This window comes from Haliotis rubra, unplaced genomic scaffold (assembly GCF_003918875.1).
Source record: "Haliotis rubra isolate DU_JTF1 unplaced genomic scaffold, ASM391887v1 Scf956, whole genome shotgun sequence".
Lineage (NCBI taxonomy): Eukaryota > Metazoa > Mollusca > Gastropoda > Lepetellida > Haliotidae > Haliotis > Haliotis rubra.
The window spans coordinates 291,632-305,495 of NW_025767697.1; the positions used below are offsets into that span (position 1 = coordinate 291,632).

The window sequence follows — 13,864 nt, forward strand, 5'->3', positions numbered from 1 at the left end:
TTTCCGATTTATTAGTAGGGTTGGATGTTGCAGAGAATTTTCATGTTGCGATAATTTGCGATGCGAAAGCATATATTGCGATATGTATTGCAATATATTGCAAGAAATGTTTTAAAACACAAAAGTACTTATGAACAAGTTAAAACACAACAAATTCACTATGCCTGATTAAGCTTTAATAAAAACTTGTAATTATGATGAAACAAAGAAAAGAAATGTTTTAAAACACAAAAGTACTTACAACAAATTCACTATGCCTGATTAAGCTTTAATAAAAACTTGTAATTATGATGAAACAAGGAAAAGAACAATTTAACATCAACACAGTCGTTACTAGTTTGAACTAGTTTCTCCACTCTCAAAAAAACCCTGAGGTTTAAAACATTCACATCAAAAACATTGCGAAACATTTGAACAAACATTAAGAACACAACTTCAAACCGAACTTAACCCTACTTCCAGTGTGAAAAACGGAAATATTCAAAGATTTCCGAGTGTTACGATGTTTTCCGAATGCATGTCGAAATACCGGTTTTCGAGCAGCGTATCGCCATACGTATCGATTTTAATGTCTGAATCAGTAAATATCGGTAATCCGGTTATATTGAGCAGCCCTATTTAATAGTATAAAGAGATCAAGAGGTACTTAGCTGGGTTGCAAAGTGTACTACTGGGTGCTTGATTGTTTTCACGCCTATAAGACAAAGACTGAATGTATTACAACCCATCTATTACTGTATGGATATGGTGGAGCCAATTGTCTACAACAGTGATTCAGTTGTGGTTGTTTGTACTACAACCCTTCTGTTCAGATGTAGTTCTCACTATATCGACATGAAACTACATAAACTGCCACATAACGTCTCTATGTAGGTACAAGCAATATACGAATATAGTGTGTACATACCGTGAAGAAATGCGTGTTTTTTCGTATACTCACTTGTGTCTGTTGTTGAAAATGTTGTTGATGCCATCGTTGATTTTGAAGTCCACTGTGTTGTTATATTCCCTGTCGAACGAGTAGGTTGTCCACTCGTAGGTGTAACGGCCGTAAAGGACGCTGCAATTTGAGAATTTGTTATCAGATGCAGTTCCAAGGAAGATAGATAAATCATGTATATGGGAGCTTTGTTTCTTTTCATTTATGTATTATCTTTTCGCGGACATTTTGTAAATGTGTTAAATGTAAGTGTGCATCCTTGCATGAAAAGATGTAGATGCATTATTTAAGGTACTTTAAATGCATTGATGATGCTCCGCAGTGAAAACATGCTCAAATAGCGGTCGACCACACAAGTTAATGAACCATGCCCTTCAGTGATGTTCACACTAACACAGGCAAAAACACTAAAAATACATGTATGGGGGTAAATATTCTGCAAGCAGCTGAAAACGTTTGAAGCATGGCGAGGTCCATACAACGCCACTATACACTCACCAATAGATGTAGAATGTGCCGCTGTTTCAGTTCTTGGTGTATCCGAAGTACTTGGACTGGATCTACTCTGTGAACGTGGCGGCTGCTGTGTTGATGTAGATGTGGATGATGAATCCAGTATTTCTCCGCTGATCTTTACGTTCATTTGACCTGAATCTTTGAACAAGTTATTGTTACAGCATTCAGTAGGTTCGAGTTATATGTTTATCGTTAAGAGATACGATTTCTGCATGTTGTGGGAAATTAACAAAAAATAGAGCCACGAAGGGCCATATGTAATTCAGTTAAGGAGGAATAAGGCGCAAAATGCATTACTGTGAATACTGTATGCTAAATATGATTTTGGCATTAGTGTATTAATTGATTGCTACCTGCAACACGTATCCATACATTTGATCCATCCTGATCATGGTTATCGTAGACTATAACTATTTCGGTAGCTGGTCCCGGTAATACCCTGTTGTATTGGTTCACGTTCACGTTTGTCCAGAGTTGTCTCCCGTCACCTGTGATGTCAAGTATCCCCGACCTCATCCGCTGTTCCATCAATGCTACTTCTATATTCTGCCCTGTGATCCTAACAACACAGCTGCTGGTCACACCGACACTGTCAGGGAAGCCGGGAGAATGGAGGTACACCGACCCACTTACTGTTGTTGTGACTGGACTACACATGTTCTTACTACCGGAAATACAGGTACATGGGACAAATATAATAATAGTTGTGTTTACTGTTTACTGTTGTTCCTTCCGCTACCAAATCTATTCATCATCCGAAACTAATTCCATTTGGAGTAAAATGCAAAATGCCAGTAGCCACAGCTACTCAAACAATTTGGATAAAACAAGTAGGTGTTACCTTTTTCTGGACACCCCACATCAGTACTCCTCACATGCCACGACGTCTGCATACACACGGGATAGTGAACTGATGGACGACATTTTTATCAACATATATAGCATCGCATTGAAAGACTTTGTTCAAAGTGTACAAGTGTAGAACTATCTAAGTAAACAAAGACGTTAAACATATATGGAGGCGTGGTGGGCGAGCTGTATAAGGCGCCAGGCTAGTAATCGAGCGAGCTTGAGGTGACGGGATCGAGCCCTCCTGTGACCGGGTGTAAAAACCTTGGAGTCATTTTGTGTGCAGACTCTTTCAGTGTTGTCACAACCCCTAGTGTACAGTACACATCCCTGTGCTCGTAAAAGAACCCACGAATCCGTTGGTAGATGACCAGATGGTCCCCATGAATACGTGCAAACACCTAGTTGCGGGTACAGCAACGTGCAGTAAACTTGGAGAAAGTACTGTGACTATGTGTCCCAGTCCACCCAGCTGTGAATGGGTACCTCGTAAGGATGGGAAAGCCATATTAACTCTGTGTGCCTAGTGGCTGCAAGAGCTGAATGATCCCCAGGGAGCTGAGATTGAGAATACGACGTGCCGTTGAGATTGAATTCCAGTGATCGGGGGAGAAAAACAAAGCGCTTTTGAGCAGCTGAGCTGGATATCGGCGCTGTACATATGTTAGTATAATAGCAAATATATATATATATCTGTTATTCTTTGTAAACCTGATAACTGCCACATTGCGCTTATGGTGAAACTTCGTTCAACCAACGTAAAATCTCGACCTAATACGATTGCTTTGATTATTCGAGGACATTGTCTCTGAAACCACCTAGCTCACGTTGCGCCAGTTAGCAAGCCGATATACAGCAACTCATTTGAGCCAGAAGAAATCATTCAAACGGCACATGCTCTGGTAAAAGCTGTGACTTAACATTAGAAAATAACCACCATCTTACATCTGATTCCCAAGTATGTTTGCCATTCGTGTTTAGATCTTGTAAAAAAAAGGTAATAACTATATGTGAACAAAACCGGCGATATTGCAGTTCCTTTTCCATATTGGCTTTTAGATGGGTACCATGTTGTATATACTGTACATGTATGTGTTCTGTTAATCTTTGCCCAAACGGATGTTTGACAAAAAGCATTTAATGAAATAAATTGACCTTTATGCCGATGTAAACAAAACCGACGACATGGCGGTTCCTATTCCCTGACTTTTAGAGGGGTAAATATGTGTATGTACTTCCAGTAGTGTGCAGATGCATGGGGCGCAATGCTACCATCAACGGGGAAGGGGAAAAGTGTCACAACCTGTATTAATGACAGCACGAGCAACGTTTTAAGATTTGTCATAGTCGGCGACCATTCTGTGTGTGGACTTTGAATTTTGGTGGCAGTCTTGGATTTTTCGGAAAATAGGCCCGTCGATTCGGGCATACAACAAAAATATGTTTTATTGCGATGTTCCCTAGCAATATGCGAGGTTTTCTGCTTTAATCCAGATGGGGTAAGTCATATAGTGTTAGAATTGGAAATCTTTGATTATTGGTGGCCATCTTTGACGCCATCTTGGAAAATGGGCCCAAAACATCGGGCACCACCACAAAATTATGTTTTATCATGATATGTCCCAGCCCTTTGCAAAGTTTCATGCTTTAGTCCTACAGGTATCTATTTTCAACCTTTGCCACTGCACTAAACCACTTAATGTGACAATCAAAACCTTGATCGAAAACGCAATGTACCATGATTCGTAATATGTAACAGAATGCATGGGGTTTAACTATTGACACCTACATGTAGGCATCAATGAATCACTGACTGGCATTATTTAAAGCGTTCCTTGTTGATAATGTCAGTTTGAGATAGTACTACGTATGCGTTAGATCACGAGGACCTGACGTCTAATCGCTGAAATGGTTAGTTGGACCTCGAGTCCGTCGGTCATGCGAGATCCAGGTTAAATATGTTCTTTGAGTCTTTCACACGTGCACCTTGTTCTTTGGCGCCTCGACTTATGAAATGCATGTGCATGTTCCAAGGCAAGTATGTATTCCATCTAGGACCAGCTCGAGCATATTTATATTGTACTGTCATAATCACTTGCTTTTTATGAGATAACAGCGCCCTCAGCGAGTGGATGTTTTCTAAATTTTCGTGTCTTTGAACGAAAAGCTGACAAATCAAACATATGCAGAAAATAACATGAAACGTAAAAAATAAAACAAAGGTATCACCGTGTATAAATAGATAAATTATCTGTAAATAAATATTTACTAGTTACTTTATAAAGATATTTTCATGTCGCCGTGACCGAAGATAACATTCATAAGTCTGTTGGCGACACACATTTTCATTGAAAAAGTGTATGAGCAATGTAGTTCGAAGGGGTAAAGATATTCCTCCATTACTAAAGTTGTGTCTTGCTGACAGTCCAGTCAGTTAATGCCCCGTTCAACGACAGAACTCAGCTTTGATACAGTTGTACTTTTACTTCAGCACTGAGCAGCATCAGTGATGTTCCAGTTGTTATCGGGCTGTGCATTCAGCATGCTTATTAATCATTTATGAAGTTCGGGTAAATATTTACAATGATAAGGTGTTTGTATTATTGAATCTGTGACTGATGATTTTAAAAAAAATCGATGTTTATGCATCTACTAACTTTGTCTCCTATGATAGCGGAAATACTAAACTGATGACTTACCTTTATACAGTTGTACCTACTTCAGCAGTAGCATTGGTCACATTGCAGTGGTTAATACTAGTAGGCTGTACACTCTATGGCTTCAAGACATGACTGTATTTCAAAACATTTGATGATCTTGCTTGTTTGCAAGTGCCTTTGTTTCCAACTTATGAATAATAATTTTATTCTAACCTGGATCTTCACGGATCCGATGACACAACAAGGATGATTACGTACATGGAGAAGACAGTACGACATTACTTGAGCGTGTTGTTTTGTAATGTCACGAACAAGAGAATTGTCCAGTTATTTAAAACAAGATTCCGAAGCATGGTACTACATACAGGTATCACCTGTCAGCCCGTCAGTGTGTATTAATGAACTATGTAACAAAAGGATTAAAATAGCAATGTCGTAATCTCTGACAAGCGAATTGCGAATAATTTACAATTATGAATTTCAGTCTGTAAGCCATAAAACAATGGCTCCATCGGATTTGATCAATGTTTCAATCAGTCGAACTATTGTTAACATACGGCTGACAGAGACAGATTTCGTTTCTGGTAGTACGTTTCTAGATTATATACCATCTACAATTGACGTATTCAATTATATCTGTTTCAGAGAGTTTGACAGCCAATAATATTCAAGCCCGACAGCGCCCCGTCAAATATTTCATAAATGGGGAAATTGTTAGTAAATAAATATTTCTGGTTACTTTCATAAAGATTTGTTCATGTCGACGAAGATATCGTTCGTAAGCCCACCGGCGACACACGTTTTTTGCTAAAAGTTTGCACTTGATGGGGGAAGACATACCGTCATTCCTACGTTGTGTCTTACTGACAGTCAGGTAATGCCCCGTCAATGACCAAAGTTACCCTTGATATTGTAGTACTTTACTTCAGCACTGAGCAGCATCGGTGATACTGCTGTCGATATCTGGCTGTGCATTCAAAATCTACACATTCGTTGGTGACGTTTGTGGTAAATATTTACAATAATATGTCTATAATGGACTCAGTGGCTGATATTAAAGAAATCAGTGTTTATACCTGGATCTACTACAGGTTTCTCCAATGATCACCTTTGATAGTAGGTATACCATATTGAAGTCTCACCTATGATGCAGTTGTACTTTACTTCAGCAGCAGCATCGGTAATATTACAGTTGTTGATGGTCTGTACCTGCATGGCTTCACGACATGACTGTTTCCCATTACAGTTGACAACCAGGCCAGACTGGCTGCTGTCGGGTTTCTTACTACACGACTCAGCAGATGCCAGACGACATGTCACTGCATCTCCACCCCCATAGGCCTCGTACTCGACATGTATCCGCTCATCGACAGAACACTGAAGCTGTACTGTAAAGACTTTCGACAAACCCTCTATACATCTGTTTCTGGTGTCACCTTTGAATATGAAATGAATCGTTCAGTCAAACACACTTGGCATGATACAACCTAAGATATTACTCTTAAATTTTATACAATCGCAGGTGAAACCCTATTACGTTTGATGAGATAAAGAAATAATCTCTGGAAATGACTCGCGCATTAAACGTAATTCTACGTAATGAGATAAAGAAATAATCTCTGGAAATGACTCGCGCATTAAACGTAATTCTACGTTACTGGGGTAAGACATTACTTCTAACGTGAATCAGATACAGTTGAAAAAGTAAATCCCTAATTTTGTCAGAAAATATATAACGTTCGACATGGTGACTGCATACATACACTATTTCAGAATGTTATATCGTGTGTACCTTGTGTACTCACCATATGCAGACATGATGTAATACACATAAGCTAGGAACACTGTCCCAACAAATATTCGTCTGATATTCATGGCTCTTTTAGCGTCCTCGAAGTCTACACATCCAGTTCCAAATGTTACATTATTCCATACATCTGTTCTTGTTTCAGTAACTTGTTTCTCTGATCTGAAAGTCACACATTCGTGCAAATACTGCACATAGCATTGTCAACTGATATTTCCAGGAGTAACATAAACAAGAGTTTGATGGACAAGGATGTGAAATTGCCTCCATATGTAATTTCAGAGCAGTCATGGGTACCTGTATATGCAATCCTAGTTGCATACAATGCGTGCGCCCGACGAGGCCGCTAGACAGGGAAGTGAAATACATGTATATTCATTGAAAATAACTGCTCTATATGCTTACGTTCCATTGATCGAAGGTTTGTTAACCACTACCACAGGAAAGTCTGAAAGAGGGTGGGCAGTAAAACAGGAGTGTTTTGGATGAGTAATGCTTGAGGGGTGGTGAAGAATGCTGGATAAGTGGGGAGTAATGCCATAGGTAGCTGTAAATTCAATACTAGTTGCATGCAATCCATGCAACCCAAGGAGGCAATAAGACAGGGAAGTGAAAATATATCCGTTAAAAAATCTGCTATATATGCATACGTTCCGTGGATTGCTGTTTGCCATGCGCTAGTCTGTTCACCAAGGGAGACAATTCCGGTCATACTTTACAAATATGACACCCAGTGTTGTCTCCCCTGAGCCTGAATAAGTTCCAAACACTCATATGATGTAGTAAATGTACATGAACTGGAAAGCAGATTCCTCAATAATTGCTTATCAAAGTGTCCATTAACGCGTGGGATTCGCACACAAATGACCGGTTACCTTTTGGAAAGAAATGTCATTACATTCAAACAGTCCTGAATCATTTATTTTTAAAATGCCAATAAGAAAACCTATTGAAGACAAACTGTTTCTGGAATACATGCGTAGTTAAGGCAGTACTAAAGACCGCACTGTGTGAATGCTTAGATGTCATCCAATGAACATGCGTCGCCATTTGTTTACACAATGATTATCACCGAAGTTCTGAATTAATTTCCATAAACATTTAGCGTTGTTGTGTTTTTCCCTAAAGGCAAACAAACATTATAGGGCGTCTATAACTTTCAAATTGCAGTAGAGCTTCTGTGTTGCAGTTCTTTCTTTTTCTGCAATGTACTAATGCAACAGGTGCTTGGGAAATGGACTTTGTTCTGATATGAAATTTCCTAAAATAAACATTCTATATAAGACGCGTTCTTATATCCACACAACAAATAAACGTACTGGGGAAAAGCAAATATTTATTTCTCTGCACAATGTACAATATCCCCATACACGTAATCAGTTATTTTGTTTTGGTGAGAGTATACAATAACTAAGTTTATTAAGAGAAAATAAGTATGTTAATTTTAAGTCAGCGAATATATACAAAGTGCGTGCGTAATATTCCTGCATTTTCATCATTGGCAGCAAGATTACACATCGTACGAAATCAGTTAGTTAGGTATGAAGGTTGTCAAAACCAACACTTCCAGCATAGTTACTCTATAACTTCTTTGGTATTGCCATGTTTAGCTACTGGTTCCTCTCAACTTCGACTAAACCAAATAAACCTGCTTCTGATTTATCTTGGCCTGTATACTAAGATCAGAAAAGCATTAAAAAAATCAGTATAGTGTATGTGTAACAAACTGCTGGCTTGTGACGAAGGGCCAGAATCCACTGATCAGTGCTGAACACCGCCCAGCACCCAATGCTTTTCTTTATTTGTCTACACAATACAGGTTTTTGCGGGTTTCGCCCGTTCATGTTGTAATCATCTACGAACAATAACACAATAACTGGACACGTGTCATTACTGAAATACACAACTGTTAAACCCACTTCATTTGATGCAGGATAAACAATCATACCTACACTCACAGAAGGAGATATCTCTCCTTCAGAATGTCCTGGCATAAACAAGACATAATTATATTAATACCGAGTGAATACAGCCTTATATGGGCATAAAGGATACATAAGACAGTTTTTAACAATGACACATGCAATTTTCATACAAGGTGTTCAGGTGATATATTTGTGTACTATATTTGGGTACTATATATATCCTTTGGTATAGCTATTTATCGATTGCAAATATTCATAAGGTTTATGCCGCAGATAATATGTTTACATGTAATGCCTGACATCTGTGCCTGGGAGGTCATCGACATAGAATCAGGAACATAATCAACTGTTATGAGCGTACAAGGTTTACACGAAACTGTGACAGGGGTCATTAGACTTCATGTCAACCTCCTCCTTAGCTGATCCTCCTCCATTGATATCTTGGGTAGCTGAAACAGACACTTCGTCACATTCACCACTTTGATCTGCAACTTTAGTGTCATACCCAGAACTCTCATATATATCATTGTCAACCATCCCATCAATTGTACCGACGCTGACATCTTCTTCTCCATGATATAAGTCATCTTCAGGCGTGCTTTCTTCATCCTGGTTGCCGTCATCTGTACTGGCATCATGGTTCCTTGTAGTAGGAGGTCCCCCACAGTACACATCGTTTTAGATCATGTGACACGTGGATTTTGTTCTGTTTCCACGATCAAACAGAAACATGTCCACCGATTCAAGTTGATCAGTGTCAGCTTTCAGGTCACCTATTCCAGGTGATTCAGTGTCCTCGACATGTTTATCTTCATTTGAACCAGTCAGGCTATCTGGTGACGGAGTACATCTCGGATGCGTGATCGTAAATGTGTTGTTTTCATTCATGTTTATTCTAGAGCTATGTGGCAATACTAGAGTATCCGTCCTGTACTCGGAGGGCCCTGGTTTCTTCTTTGCCTCTTGAGTCTGTATTTAATGACACATCCCCATTTCCAGGCACAAATGCTGAATCTATGATGAAATAATGTTGGCTGCCATCATGCTTTCGTAAACCACTAGGTGTCCTATTGTGGGGAGAGCGGAGCTCCAGAGGTCTGTCAATGCCACCGTTGTGAGGAGGAGTTGCAGAACGGTTAGCTTTATCATTTTTACACCTGCAACACAATAGCACGTGATGAATATTCTGTATTCTAACTATTCCAATGAATGTTCGTGATCAGGTCAATGTAGATTGAGTAACGAGAGTAATAGATGGTTGGGGAGTAATACTGGAGGGGCGAGGAGTATTGCTGGAAGGGTGATGAATAATGCTGGCTGGATGGGAAGTAATCCTGAAAGGGGTGGGGAGTATCCTTGGAGGGGTTGAAAGTAATATTTGAGGGTGGGGAAACGATTGTTGTGAAGAAACCTCAACGTCATATTTGGCTTAATAGCGGTCATGATGTTCTTAACATTGATCATGCCTGGACGTTTGGGAGGGGATGTGTGATTTTTATAGAGTAGCATGTAGAATGTACAATGGCATTTACAAAATTGCTGACATTTACCATGTGTACAATATTTTGATTACACACACACACACACACACCAGAGCAGAGCAAATGGGTGACCTCCCCTTAAAGTCATCATCATCACCCCTGTCAACCACTGTTGAATAAAGCTTGAATTGTATACAATGGTTGAGTAACAGTCATCAGTGTCCAATATACTCAAGGACCAGAAAGACAAAACAGTAATGGGGGTTATAAGAATGGATCACTGATGATTAAAAAGCAAATCCGACTGAAACTGTAGCAGCGCACCATTCACTTGACAATGTCAGAAAATTTTGAAATTATGTAAGAATACATCATCAAATTGCCGGAAGAATAATAATCTTTGTTACATTATTCAAGGTGTATATTATGAACCTACCTGCACAGGACTACTGCGACTACGACGACAACTATGACAGCGACCACACAACATGCAGCGATAGAAGCAAAAACGACAACCAGATCTGTAAGAACAAGACATGTAAGTTTAAAATGATTCATTTGAGACATTTTTTAGCAAATCTCTCCCTATGTAGCACATAACAAGAGAAGGTCATCAGTACCATAATTCCTTTTTCTTAACCCTATCCCTGTATTGTAAATTAGACATTGCTGGTATGTGAAAATAAATACGTTTTGTGGAGAAATATCTTTCGTTTTAGAGAAAATGCATAGATTCCAACAAAGGTTAGAAGTGCATTGTAATATAAGGTTTTTACTCAATATACACATGTTCTACAAGCACTTCCGTTAACTATAATACTAGTACATGTACGATATTCACTGATTCAGATTGGAATAAATCCACCTTCATCAGAAGCATCTGGAGTTCGTGGAATATGAGTTGTTTTGTTCGATGTCATTCCAACTGTCATGTTTTCTGTGATAATGAAAAAGGGCAAGACATTGTTACAATGTATCAGGAAATCAGTGTCTGTATTGTTTAAGTTTCTCAAAATAAGAGCAGCATGTGTCAATCATGGAGAACTCTTCAGATGTCAAAGGATTGCCGCATTGACGCATGAAACACCTTGGCATGTGCCCATCAAACTTTTATTAACCTCTAAAACCTTTGCAAAAGTTACTTTGATACACATGTAAACGGCATTATTGTAGTTACCTGCAACAGGAGTGGTGATGAGAGCAATTTTCATTGTAGCAGCTGCTGTCTTCGATGTCACCTCAACCGTGGCTGTGGTAGTGACTGAGACTGTATCTGTAACTAAAACAATGTAGTACTTACTGTCACGCAAAATAAGACGTTATATAAACTGACCTGGAACTGGATCAAGATGCGAAAATACTCCCCTTCAAACAATGTGTGTGTCTGTCTGTCTGTCTGTCTGTCTGTCTGCCTGTCTGTGTGTATCTATGTGTGAGTGTGTGTGTGTGTGTGTGTGTGTGTGTGTGTGTGTGTGTGTGTGTGTGTGTGTGTGGTGTGTGTGGTGTGTGTGTGTTGTTTTACATCATCATAATAGTCATTAACAAACATCGCCATGTGTTAGTGTGTGAGTACGTGGCGTTTCAGCAGTTATAACGCAGCATGTGTCCTTTTGGAGCGAAGTCAGTTTATGACTTCAGACAGGAAGCAGGTAAAATTTGGCATTTGATGGTAGGTACGTTCTTAATTAAAATTAAATCATGGTGTGGCGAACAAGTATTTTCCGAGTCATGTCACGTGATTAGAACCTTCTGATCCGAGGTCTGACGCCCGGTCCATGTGACCACGCCTGCTATAATGGCATTTCAACAAGTTTTATCAAATATTTTATTTCAAACTGGTTATGAATAGAGCTTTTAAACAAGGGTACCTACTCATGGTAGTTAAGAGAGCGTTTGTTGACACAGTTGACAGTGTTTGCTTGTCAGTAGACAGGCTGCTTGTTCGCATTACTGATTGCGTTACCGACATCTTTAGACTGGTTACGTCGTGCTGAGGCAAAAATCCTTCAGACATAAGAACCAATGATGTTGAAGTCGCCGATGTCGTAACCATTCCTCCGTTAAACATTACAGACATTGGACTTGAACCTAGGGATGAAACAATGCTTCATATTTGTACTGATGTTCCAGTTTCAAATCACAAAGCATATGTTGAACCATGTAGCCAATACAACTGAATAGTACTGAACATTTAAGGTTAAAACGTATTACTAGGTCCATACTCAGCTTCTAATCTAATTTTTAAAATATACTGAGGGAAGCAAATATAAGAGCACAACTTCATGGCAGTGTTCCTTTATTCATTCTCTGATTTCCTCACAGCGCTATTCAAAGCTGGTAATGAAAACTGGAAAATATTAAAGGAACACTTGAATTTCCCTATGTTCCTTTATTTGTTTCTAAGGAAGCGTAGTAGGGCCACGGTGAAAATGTTTTTGGGTCTTACTATCTCCTACGTAGTACTTAATATCTCCTACGTAGGACTTACTATCTCCTACGTAGGACTTAATATCTCCTACGTAGGACTTACTATCTCCTACGTAGGACTTAATATCTCCTACGTAGGACTTAGTATCTCCTACGTAGGAGTTGGTATCTCCTAAGTGGGTATCTCCTACGTAGGACTTAGTATCTCCTACGTAGGAGTTGGTATCTCCTCAGTGGGTATCTCCTACGTAGGACTTAGTATCTCCTACGTAGGATTCACTATATCCTACGTAGGACTTACTATCTCCTACGTAGGACTTAGTATCTCCTACGTAGTACTTTATATTTCCTGTAGGAGATGATTGATATACGTTTATATGGATTAATCTGAAACGGTCTACTTAAAGCCCCAGACACGCACACAATCTCCTGTTTCACTGTTTCAGTCACTGTAAGAGTCTACAGTTATGTGTTTCATTTACTGTTAGAGTCTACTATCATGTGTTTCAATTTACTATTAGAGTCTACTGTTTCCTTCACTATTAGAGTCATGTGTTCAACTAATTGTTGCACATTAGTACTGTGTTGGACCGACTGTTATACTTTACTGCCTTGCGTTCAATTTGCTCTACTATTACACGTTGCAGTTAGTTCACCGTTACATGTTGCACTTTGTTACAGTTTTCTATTATGCGTTGGATATTTCAGAGGTCGTTGCACATGAATCATAATCTACGTGTACAGACTTGTCTGAGACTTTCGGTGGCAATCTATGTGTACGTATCCCCTTATATTTATACAAATAACTTTAATGACAATTCTTTGCCTTTTTTAATTTCGTATTGTTTTACGCCGCACTCAACACTTGTCCACCCCAGTCAAGTCAACCTGTAAACAATTACGAATACAACCGCAAACGAGCGTTGCATCCGATCCAACCTAGCCCCATCAAGACAAGCAACAACTTGCGGAGGTCGTGTTATAACCCGAGTTTCATATCACAACCTCACCCCAACCATCCCATCCACCTCTCTCTCTCACTGACTCACATTTCGACTATCTAACGTCCTGCATAGCCAAACATTTCTCAACTTAATAACCATCCTTAAAAAGGATATATTAAGTACTAGGTAGGAGACAGTATGCCCTACGTAGGAGATACTAAGTCCTACGTAGGAGATACTAAGTCCTACGAAGGAGTTACTAAGTCCTACGTAGGAGATACTAAGTACTACGTAGGAGATACTATATCCTACGTA

The 13,864-nt window shown here is 39.3% G+C and overlaps 1 protein-coding gene across 1 annotated transcript in view; it reads right to left on the reverse strand.

Moving 5' to 3' along the window:
- Positions 1-13,864, reverse strand: part of LOC124265002 (mucin-22-like) — a 148,126-nt gene that overhangs the window by 112,487 nt on the left and 21,775 nt on the right. The window lies entirely within an intron of this gene.